The 12,429-nt window shown below is 36.8% G+C and overlaps 1 long non-coding RNA gene across 1 annotated transcript in view; it reads left to right on the top strand.

Moving 5' to 3' along the window:
• LOC108529789 (uncharacterized) overlaps nucleotides 1-368 on the top strand; it is a 183,058-nt gene extending 182,690 nt beyond the window's left edge. Inside the window, exon 3 of the long non-coding RNA XR_001885673.1 lies at nucleotides 189-368. This is a non-coding gene — a long non-coding RNA (uncharacterized LOC108529789). The remainder of the gene's footprint in view (nucleotides 1-188) is intronic.
• Nucleotides 369-12,429: the final 12,061 nt, after the last annotated feature.

Here is a 12,429-nt window from a genome sequence, read left to right on the forward strand (position 1 = left end):
TTTTTTTTTTTTTGAGATGGGATTTCACTCTGTTGCACAGGCTGGAGTGCAGTGGCACGATCACAGCTCACTGCAGCCTCAAACTCCCAGGCTCAAGCAGTCTTCCCACTTTAATCTCCCAAGTAGCTGAGACTACAGGCACATGCCACCATGTCTAGCTAATTTTTATTTTTGGTTTTGTTTTCTAGCGATAGAGTTTAGCTGTGTTTCCCAAGCTGGCCTTGAACTCTTGAGCTCAAGCAATCCACGCATCTCGGTTTCCCAAAGTGTGAGCATTACAGACATGAGCTACCACATCTGTCCTCTTATTACAATTTAGAGAAATTAAAGCCTAGATTTCAATGGAGGTGACTCAAGACAATCTACTGCAAGGTAAGATTAAATGTGGAATAAAAATTAGGAAGTTAAATATGTGTAGTTTATCATATCTGTAAGTCTGTATTGACTTGCTTGTTCCTTAAATGTAGATAGAATACCAGATTTAACAAGAAAGAAAATTGCAAACAACTAACATTTCTTGATCTCCAAATCTGAGCACTTCCACAAATATTATCTAACAATCTCCCTCATTACCTTTATGAGGCAGACAATTGTCCATGTCAGAGACATTCAAACTGAGGTTCAAAAAGGTAATTTCCTTGGCCAGTATCATGTATTATGGGCTTACTTAGGATGGGGGCATTCATCTAAAATTAGGAAAAGATAGGAGAAGAACATTTTCACTTCAGTTTTAAACATCTGCTGACCAAATTTGTTTCTGGTTTTCTGTTTTTGAGGACTTATTTCTACCATGCACAATACATACTGTGGTCCTGCAAGAACTAACAGTGAGTGTATTAGTCCATTCACAAATTGCTATAAAGAAATACCTAAGACCGGGTGTAAACGAAAGAGGTTTAATTGGCTCACGATTTCACAGGCTGTACAGGACACACAATGCTGGCATCTGCTCAGCCTCTGGGGAAACCTCAGGAAACTTAAAATCATGATGGAAGTTGAAGAGGGAGCACACATGTCACATGGCCAGAGTAGGAGCAAACGAGAGAGAGGGGGAAGGTGCCACACACTTTTAAAGGCGCAGATCTCAAGAGAACTCATTCACTCTTATGAGGATGGTACTAAGGGGATGGTGATAAACTGTTCCAGAGAAACTGCCTCCATGATCCAATCACCTTCCACCAGGTCCCTCCTCCAGCATTGGGGATTACTATTCGACATGATATTTGGTGGGAACACAGATCCTAAGGAATTGTTGCTGTGTATGTTACAGTTTTACCTACTTCTGACCAGTCCAGTGATACCACTGATCTTTTCAGATCATAAAACCTTGACTCCCATAATCTCCTATGTGTAAATTACAAATTCTTTCTTCATTTAATATGTTAGGAATATCTTTGTTTTCCAAAATTTTTTTCATTAACTTATGAGACTTTTTCTCATCTAATTTTAATCATTTTGTTTTAAAACTGCATTTCAAATTCTATCATGAATATGGATTTTTTCTTTCAAAATTCTTTCCTTATTAAATCATTCTTACATTTTGTTTCATTTTAGCACCATGTCTAATAAGCAGGTTTTACTTTTTGTACTTATTATAGAGTTGCTTATTGGTACTTATAGTCTATTTAGGTAATAAGTCCTTTCTTTGCTTTGTTTGGAAATGATATAATTCATACTGGGTTCATTATTCCTGGAATTTAATAGGAAAATAAAATAAAGAATAGTTGCTTAAAATCGGATTTACCCTCTGACAGGTAAATGCTTTGTGGCATATCTCCTTTTAACAGTAAAGTGTAATAATATTAATTTTGCTTAAAAAAATGGAAACACTTATTGAAACTCACTGAAATAAAGCACTCTGGGGAACCACAAAAGCACTGCTCTAAGCACTATTTAATTGAGTAGAAATTTGGAAAATTAAAAGAGACTGATAGAAAAAATAGCTTTTCAGTCATATGGGTAAATATAAAATTATAGAAGTGTGCTGTGTAATGAGAAGCATCAGTAATAAAGGAAAACGAGGTTTTCCTTTTTTTTTTTTAACAAGAAAAGCATCATTTAATCATGTCCTCCACATAGAAGCACAGACAATGCTAAAACTTCATCAAATTGTGTAAAGTCATTGCAGGCATTCAGATGACACTTTGTAGGACAAGAAGAGAATATAGGTGAGAAAGAAACATTCCAGTTCTTCAAATTCTGTCTTTGGAGGCCCTCCATAATGTCAGTGGCTGTAGTACTTGATAAAGGGTTTTAGCCAACACAAGGACTAAATTCCAGGGATACCTTAGAGGACACAAAGAAAATGTGGACTAATCACATGGGAAAAAAATCAGGAGACTACTGAAAATAAGATTGAAAGGAGAGATTTGGTGAAACATCCCAATTTCCAGCTTCCTCTCCTCTTTATTCTCTAGGTTCCTTCCATTCCCACAGAGTGCCAAACCAGGAGCAAAAATACTCACTTCGTGATTTCTATCTCCTCAGGCAAATTGCTAATCACTGTTTGCCTTCCTCCCGCTCCAATCCGAGTCTCCACTTTCTCCCTTATCACAGAAAGCGTAGGTGGCAGGACTGCTTCCCCATCAGGACTTCTCTGTGGTTCCTGTGAGGGCATGGTGCAGTGGGTGTGAGCTCCATGAAGGCCAGCAAGAGTGATTGTCTGTTTATGACATTTTGGAACATTTGAAATAATTCCTTATGTTTATGAACTATGCCTATAAATATCACCACCAAAATAAAGATAGCACCAAAGTTTTAAAAGCACAGATCAACTCATGATACTTTATCTCACAGAGGAAATTAGAAAGCATAATTTAAATGGTTAAGAGATCAACTTATCGCTAATGAGTGTTAGAAACCAGTGCACATGGGCAGACTTCCTTTTTGAAGCAGTTTGCTACATTGCAAAGAGTGTGCCAATAACTCCAGGTTGATATATATACCTTTAAAGATAAGCAGGGCCAAATGGGGCATGAGTGAAACAGTTCTAATCATTATTACCACCTAAAAAAAATCACAAACATAATGTTGTATATAATGATAAACAAGTATTTTAGAAACTCTAATTCAAATGAAATTATATCAAGTTGCAATTAAGTAGCTCATATTGTCTTGAAATTGGGTGGATTTAATTTCAAAAAGTGTGTTTACACTTTTTATATCATTACGTTTTATTCTAAACTGGGTGAAAATATTAATTCTGTTTTTGTGGCATGCTAAGGGTTAGGGGATGGTGTTTGAAACAGTCTAGCACACATGCAAACAATACGGGGTTTGTGCCTGCAGAGAATTTTAAAACAGCAATAAAACCAACTGGAAGTTTGTCTGCTCTTTGCTAACACCATGTGAGTTTTTGAGTTTCTGCTTCTTAGTATAATAGACTAACATTCTACCAAATGACCTCCCTCCCTATTAAAAACAACAAAAACAACAACTATGAAACCTGAACATAATACAAAAGCTAATACCTTAAAGTACTGGGGAGGAAACAGAGCAGATTCCAGTTAGAGCTCATGCTCACTTGGAGGAAAGGAAACTGTGAAAGCTGTAGAAGGAAATTCTCATCTCTTTGGCTTTAGACCTGGGGCTAAGGGCAGTTCCCCCAAAACATGTAGCTGCAGAGGATACAATCTTTCTGGTACTAAGAATCAGAAAAGTGAATAGGAAACTATAAACAGGGAATCCTAGAAGAGATAGAGCCAGACAATGCTTTCCACAAAAGCCCTCTATCCACATTTCTGGTTGATCTCCACCCATGCATGGAACCAACTCAAGGCAGCTCAAAGACAAAAACTGAAATGAGATGAGAGCTGCTACCATGAAGTTGCCAGAGTATGAACAGAACGAGGCACACTTTGCTAGAGAGAGCATACTTGCCTAAGAAGAAAAGATAGGAAACTCAACACTTGTGTTCAGAGAGAAAAAGGTTTGCTTCTCTGGCCTGGAGACTTGTAATAGAGAAGTGAAGAGGGTGCAAATACTGAAGAGAATGAGAGAATCCCAGAGGGGAAAGAACCAGAGAAGAGCTCCATTAACTTTCTCTGCCCATATCAATGACAGAACCCTAAAACATCCATGCATAGAATAGACTAAAAGCAATCCATCCAAAGGCAAAAGATCTGAACAGAGACTACAGCTGTCACACAAGAAGCCAAGCCAAGAAAAATACCTGTTATGAAAATGCTTATTGGATAAAAATTTAAAAACCAAAATATTTTCAACTTAGCGGCCTTAATATGAAAAATAAAATACAAATGTACCCGATACCCAAAAAATCAAGAAAATTGAATACATTCAAGAGAAAAGGAAATCAAATCTAAAGTTGAAATGAACCAGATTTTGGAACGAACTGGTAAAGATTTTCATGTGTCTTTTGTTACTAATCCCAGTGTAGCAAAACAAAACATGTTTGAATGCATTAAAAAGCTCAACAGAGAAATGGGAAGTCTCAGTAGAAAAGTGATACTGAAAAAAAAAAAAACTAAATGGAAAATCAAGAACTGAAATATGTAATTTCTGAAATAAAAATTTACTGTAAGACTTAGCCAAATGGACATATCAGAAGAGCAAATGAACATAAGAATATATCAGTAGAAATTATCTCAGGTGAACAATATAGAACAAAAAGACTGAAAAAAATTAACAGAGCCACCGTGACTCATTAGATAACATCAAATTTTGAATGTACAGGTAAATGGCATATTAGAAGGAGAGGAGACACAGAATGAGACAGGAATAGTATTTGAAGAAATAATGGGCTGGGTGCAGTGGCTCACGTTTGTAATCCCAACAGTTTGGAGGCTGAGATGGTTGAATCTCATGACCCCAGGAGTTCAAGACCAGCCTGAGCAACTTGGTGAGACCCCCCTTTCAACAAAAAATATAAAACTCAGCTGGGCATGGTGGCACTCGAGTAGTCCCAGCTACTCCAGTGGCTGAGGTGAGAGGATCGCTTGTGCCTGGTAAGTCGAGGCTGCTGCAGTGAGTTGCGATCAAGCCACTGCACTCCAGCATGAGTGACAGAGCAAGACCCCATCTCTGAGAAAAAAAAAAAAAAAGAAAGAAAATAAAATGGCTTAAATCTCCAAATTTCATAAAATCAGAAATGTTTAAATTTGAGTTAGTGTTTAAAATGATTTGGTGTTTAAATAAACACTAAATCAACACCAAATAGAACAGTTAAAAAGAAGCAGACAGTAGTTTGTATTTCTGTGGGGTCAGTGGTGACATCCCCTTTATCATTTTCTGTTGTCTATTTGATTCTTCTCTCTTTTCTTCTTTTTTAGTCTAGCTGGCAGTCTATCTATTTTGTTATTTTTTTCAAAAAGCCAGCTCCTGGGTTCATTGATTTTTTGAAGGGTTTTTTTTGTGTCTCCATCTCCTTCAGTTCTGCTCTGATCTTAGTTATCTTTTGTCTTCTGCTCACTTTTGGATTTGTTTTCTCTTGCTTCTCTAGCTCTTTTAATTGTGATGTTAAGGTATCAATTTGAGATCTTTCTAGCTTTCTGATGTGGGCATTAGTGCTATAAATTTCCCTCTTAGCACTGCTTTGGCTGTGTCCCAGAGATTCTGGTACGTTGTTTCTTTTTTCTCGTTGGTTTCAAAGAACTTCTTGATTTCTGCATTAGTTTTATTATTTACGCTAGAGTCATTCAGGAGCAGATTGTTCAGTTTCCATGTAGTTGTGTGATTTTGAGTGAGTTTCTTAATCCTGAGTTCTAATTTGATTGCACCGTGGTCTGAGAGACTGTTATGATTTCCCTTCTTTTGCATTTGCTGAGGAGTGTTTTACTTCCAATTATGTTATTAATTTTTGAATAAGTGCCATGTGGCACTGAGAAGAATGTATATTCTGTTGATTTGGGGTGGAGAGGATGAAGCTGGAAGCCATCATCCTCAGCAAACTAACACAGGAACAGAACGCCAAACACTGCTTGTTTTCACTCGTAAGTAAGAGTTGAATGAGATGTCATTGAGAACACATGGACGCAGGAAGGGGAAAAACACACAACAGGACCAGTCGGCAGGTAGGGGGCAAGGGGAGGGAGAGCATTAAGACAAATAGCTAATGCATGTGGGGCTTAAAAGCTAGACGATGGGTTGACAGGTCCAACAAACCACCATGGCACATATATACCTGTGCAACAAACCTACACATTCTGCACTTGTATCCCAGAACCTAAAGTAAAATTTAAAAAAATAAATAAATACAGAAGCAGACAAAAGGCCTATCGCAGTCAGGCTGTTTAAAGCCAATGATGAAGAACAAATCTTGAAAGAAGGTTTAAAATATATATATTTTTTATACAAGGGAGCAGCAATACAATTGATGGCTGATTCTTAACAAAAACTATAAGGAGAGGATAAAAAAGAGAGTGAAGTTACATCTTTAAAGTGCCAAAGGAAAAAAATATTGGTCAACTCATACTATATATCCAACAAAAATATCATTCAAGAATGAAGGCAAAATATACTTTTTCAGACACAAAAAAGCTAAAAGAATTCATTGCCTGCAAACCTATATTAAAAGAAATAATAAATGAAATTATTTAGGAGGAAGAGAAATAATACCACATGCAAATTTGAATCCTCTGAAAAAAATAAAGACTAACAATGGCTGGACGCATTGGCTCACGCCTATAATCTCAGCACTTTGGGAGGCCAAGGCGAGAGGATCACGAGGTCAGGGGTTCCAGACCAGCCTGGCCAACATGGTGAAACCCTGTCTCTACTAAAAATACAAAAATTAGCTGGGTGTGGTGGTGCACGCCTGTAATTCCAGCTATTTGGGAGCCTGAGGCAGGAGAACCTTTGAACCTGGGAAGCAGAGGTCACAGTGAGCTGAGATCGCACTACTGCACTCATTCCAGCCTGGGCAATAGAGTGAGACTCCATCTCAAAAAAATAAAATAAAATAAAGACTAATAAAAATGGTAAATATCAGAGTAAATGCGAATGACTAACTTTTGTTAACTTTTGTTTCTCTTAATTTATTTCTAAATTGTTTAAGAATTTAAAATAAAATACCTTTTCAATATCTGTGAACCTAAAACTGCTCTTAAAAAAACATTGCCTTATGAGATTTATAACGTGTAGGTGGGAAGAGTACTTGAGGCCAGGAGTTCAAATCTAGCCTGGGCAACATAGTGAAACCCTGCCTTAAAAAAAGATCCTGTTAATGTTTGGTAATACAATCCACCGAAACATTAATTAAATTATATATTAATGAAGTAAAGACTAATTAGAAGACAGAGTTTGTCAAAAAGTACTAAGAAAAAAACAAAAACTTCTCAAAAGAAGACATTCATGTGGCCAGCAAACCTATGAAAGAAGTTCAGCATCACTAATCATTAGAGAAAAGCAAATCAAAACCACAAGGAGATACCATCTCACACCAGTCAGAATGGTGATTATTTTTAAAAAGTCCAGAAACAACAGATGCTGAAGAGATTGTGGACAAAAAGGAACACTTTTACACTGTTAGTGGGAGTGTAAATTAGTTCAACCATTGTGGAAGACACGTGGTAATTCCTCAAAGAGCTAGAGACAGAAACACCATTTGACCCAGCAATCCCATTACTAGGTATATACCCAAAGTAATATAAATCATCCTATTATAAAGATAAATGGATGCGTATGTTCATTGCAGCACTATCCACAATAGTGAAGACATGGAATCAACCCAAATGCCCATCAATGATAGACTGGATAAAGAAAATTTCATACATATGCACCATGGAATACTATACAACCATAAAAAGGAATGAGATTATGTCCTTTTCAGGGACATGGATGGAGTTGGAAGCCATTATCCTCAGTCAACTAACGCAGGAACAGAAAACCAAACACCGCATGTTCTCACTTACAAGTGGGAGCTGAACAATGAGAACACATGGACACATGTTGAGAAAACAACAATTTCTCCTATCTTAGAGGAAGAAGTTGCTTATTTTTTTTTCACTTTGATTCTCAGCCTCTCTTATTTACACTGTGTGATCCTGATAAGCTCTCATAGCTTCTCAACCTCTGTTATATTAATATATAAGACAATCTTTCTCATTAGACAAATCACAATGTGTCACTACTCTTTTCAAACATTTTGGTAGCCTTTTATGGCCTAAAGAAAAGTCTCAAATCCTCATCATGGTAGAACTCACCACATACAAGTTCCACTCGTTTTGTTTTTGTTTTTAATACAATATTTCAAATCAAAGTAATAATGAGTCAAATGATCTCCTGAAACTCCCTCATTACTTCTTTCATGCTTCTTACATTAAAACCCTGCCTCTATTGGTCTGTTTCTCTATCTATCTAGATTGGGAGCTCTTTAAAAGCAGAGAAATTGTTTTATTAATCTCCATATGCATAGTGCCTGCCCTAGCTCCTAGAACCTAAAAGGAGACCACTAAATGAATGAATAAATGAGCTATAAACCTAGAGGATACTATACATCAGTGAAAAGCCAAGAATCAAAGTATTCTGATGTCATACCCTTTGGCTAAAAAGCATGCTGATCTGGAAGAAGACAGAAAGCAGAGAAAGAACAGTTTGAAATCAGACCTGTGAGGCTTGTGCTGAGTGATTCCACGCACATGCTCTCTGCAACATTCATGAGTCAGTCATACACAGCCTCATCTACCAGGAGGCTAAAGATCGTAAGGTTAATCTTTTTATCACAGAATATTTATTTCTCACTAGTTGAGATTGATGAGTGTTGCCCTCTATGAATTCAGCCTCTTTGCTTCAGGCACATCTTCGTCCTTCCTGGAATATCGATATTGCCAATATTGCCAACACGGCACTTTCAACGGAGGGTATATTTTTTTCTTACCTGTTGAAATTCCTAAGCATTTCTAGACAGCTGGTGTTTTCAGCTAGAAAGTCGCACATTTCATTTTGAAGCATGTCTTTCTCACCATGAATATATTAAGTACAAGGAAGGCATTTGGAGGGATTACCAGACCAAACCGCTGATGGCTAATCAGTTCTTATATACTAATCATATCACAAACCTGTATAGAAATGGCACTATGTTACCGTGATTAAATTTGAGTATGATTTCTGCCTTTAATGTTTTGTTGGGAATTAAGGAGGGTGATTCACTATACCAGAGTCTACAAAGGAAATTTTTATGGAAAATCAAATAGGCACTATAGCTTGATAGTTTGTCAGGTTTCTTCAAGAGGTTGACAACAGTGCCTCTTCAGAAGGAAAAGAAGACTTTTGCCCAAGTATTCAGCAGGTTAACAGATTTTGTTAGCACAAGTTTTGAAAATCACACTTGATGTGATGTGGTACCGTGCAGCTTATGTGTCAATTTGAGCATCATTTTATTGATTTTTTCCATGGGGAAGACAGGGTTAACAGAATTACAACAGAATTTTAGTGAACTCCCATTGCATAAGGTTCGGCAATAACAATAATCATCATTTTTCAATCTCCTTGAAAACACTTTCAAAGTTTTATAGTAATAGGCTGCTAAAAAATAATGACATATACCAGAGCATAGAAATACATTGTTTTACTAACAAATGCTCCAAAGTTTAGGATTAGCTTGAATGATAGATTTTTAAAAATACATTTGCATTTCACATGGGTATACATATGGTATAATGAAAAGAACATAGTCTTTTGAATCAACTGGACTTTGTTCAAGCTTCAGTATTGCTACTAACCAGTTGGATGAGCTCAGGCAAGCACTCTGACATTTTAAATTTCTATTTTCAGTGTTTGTAACATGGGAATATTTATACCTGCCTTGTGAAGTTGTTTTTTAGAATGAAAAGAGATTATATATGTAAAGTGATAAACACACTGACTGGTCTCAATAGGTGCATATTACATGTTAGTTCCTCTCATACCAACAAGGACAAACACACCGTTCTATGGCAACTTCTCTCTGTTCCATTTTCCCCCATCCTCCAGTTGCTGTTTCTCATCATAAGACCATAATATTAAGTCGGAATGTGAGTCTTTTCTATCACTAAGTAGTCGCTCATTTTATCTATATCTTATCTGTCTCTCAATTTAAACATAATTAAAAGATAGAACACTATGAACTAGGTAGCCCAAGATGACAGGGGAAGACCCAGAAAGGAAAAGCACAGGGAAGAGATGCACCAGGCAGAATGAAAGATCAGAGATAACAAGGCCACAGCTGCTCCAAAGCAGATGTCTTCCTGATGTTATTCACCATTGAGTAAATTTCTGCTGTTATCCCCCAAAACAAACAATTTCTTCCTCAGAAATCTAATTCCTGAAATATATGGCTTATGTTTCATGTTTTCTATGGGGACACTCCCTCCCAGTGTCCTGGATGATTCAGCACCCTACAGGGTCCCCTCGACTTTTCCCACCCACCTCCTATTCTGAGTTTCAGGAGATCATTTGACTCATTATTACATCAATTTGAAATAATATTTAAGCACAGTGTAAACCAAATCTTGTTTTGATTCGTTTTTCTGTCGTTGCTGTTTTTTTCCCCAAACCACTCCTGGAAACCTTCAAACTTACCCAGTTTCCTTGCTGGCTGCTTAATTAAGAAGTTGGAGGAACCCAAATTGAGTCCCTTATACTACTGCCACCTTTATCCCTGTCTAGACTGAGACTCTTCTCAATTCCTCATATCTTAGAGGAAGAAGTTGCTTATTTATTTTCACTTTGATTCTAAGCCTCTCTTATTTACACTACGTAATCCTAATGAGCTCTCATAGTCTCTCAGCCTCTGTTATATTAATATTTAAGACAATCTTTGTCATTAGAGCAAATCACAATGTGTCACTACTCTTTTCAAACATCCTGATAGACTTTTATGGTCTGAAGAAAAGTCTTGAATCGTTATCATGGTGTGTAGAACTCACCACACACAAGTTTCATTCGGTTTTTTTTTTTTCCCAATTTCAACATCTACTACGTATTTGTTCCTTTCTGTGTTATCAGACAACTTCCCGTACCCTAACCATTCCACAAGTACCCACACTTCCATGCTTGTGCTCATGATTTTTCCCTTCAGCTTTATATCCCTTCACCAACCATCTCTCAAGGCTCAACTCAAAATTACCTTTCAGGTGCTTTCCATGGTTTTCCAAGCTGCAATTAATCCTTTTGTCTGCAAATGTTATGCTGCTTCTAGATAAGTTATAAGATTTATTACATTCAGATTTATATTTACCTGGCTTCTCTTTAGTAATGATAACTATAATTCAGTTATCATTACTTAAGTAAAGCATTTTTATTTACCCAACTCTCTCTCTCTCACACTCTTTCTCCATGAAACTATAGCTCCTTGATGTTTGAAAGCAAGTGTTAGCAATCAGCTTTCCCAGGGTCCACAGGCCAATGGTTTGATTATATAAGTGCCAATAAGATCTGGCGAAGGAGTAAACACAAAAGGAGGTGTTATTTATTGATGTATTGATTTATTTACATTCTTTTTGCTATGACTGTTTCCCACAGCAGGAATTAACACAGTACGATTGCTGAACTGCTCCAGGGACGTTTTTTGTTTTGTGTTTTCACAACCTATGTTTCCTTGAAAACCTGTGTTTTCAAGGAAACTTGAGGGACTTTGAATGATGGACAACCCCCTATCAGATATCATCAGCCTGAAACATCCTTATCTTGGCATTAAATTAGAAGAAACCCCAGACCCTGAGTACCAGAATTGTTAGAATCAAAGTCTCAGTAAAGAACCAACTCCTGATCACTTCTCTAAAGGAAAGTTCTAGAAGTCTACACACTCTGCAGTCACTTTCAATTCTATCCAAGTATAGACTTAGAACTCTAGAAAACACTAGGAACAGTCTTCAGCCAGGTAAAGCCTAAAACCAGCAAAGAACAGGGAGAGTGAGGGATTGTGAGAGAAATTTGTATTTGTCTTATTTAACCTTCAAGGGACAGAATTTATTGTATGAAACTCAGGAGCACCTGAAGACAAAGTTTACGTAGAAGACTAGTGGGGTATTCAGCATTTTGGAATCTCTATTTTCAAAATAGCACGTGGTTAATTAACTCCAGCACTACTAACACTTCTTACCCATAAATTTAAGCATTTTCTAGAACAGAGGCAAGGTTTCTGAACACAAGTGTTTTCTCAAGACCTTGCTGTTAATTTTGTAGTTATGAATGTGTTTAGGGTCCAGTTAATTTCTGACTTTACCAAAAATTTCTAATAATGAATAATTATGCTATGTGATTTGAACTTTTTAGGGGAAATAGCTATATAAATGTACTGGAACTATTAAAATATTTCTGACAGCAAACAATCACTATTTTGGGTTCAAGCAATAGTACTATACCATTAATAAATTTACTCTACAATGTGCAAGTCAAAATAGGTGTGTTAATTCTCCAAGGATTCCACCTAGAGTAGTAGGTGCTGGTAGATGGTTTCACCCTTTCTATAGTTAAAATAATAGAATTACAGTT

The sequence above is a fragment of the Rhinopithecus bieti genome, unplaced genomic scaffold, assembly GCF_001698545.2.
Source record: "Rhinopithecus bieti isolate Rb0 unplaced genomic scaffold, ASM169854v2 scaffold_6113, whole genome shotgun sequence".
Classification (NCBI taxonomy): Eukaryota; Metazoa; Chordata; class Mammalia; order Primates; family Cercopithecidae; genus Rhinopithecus; species Rhinopithecus bieti.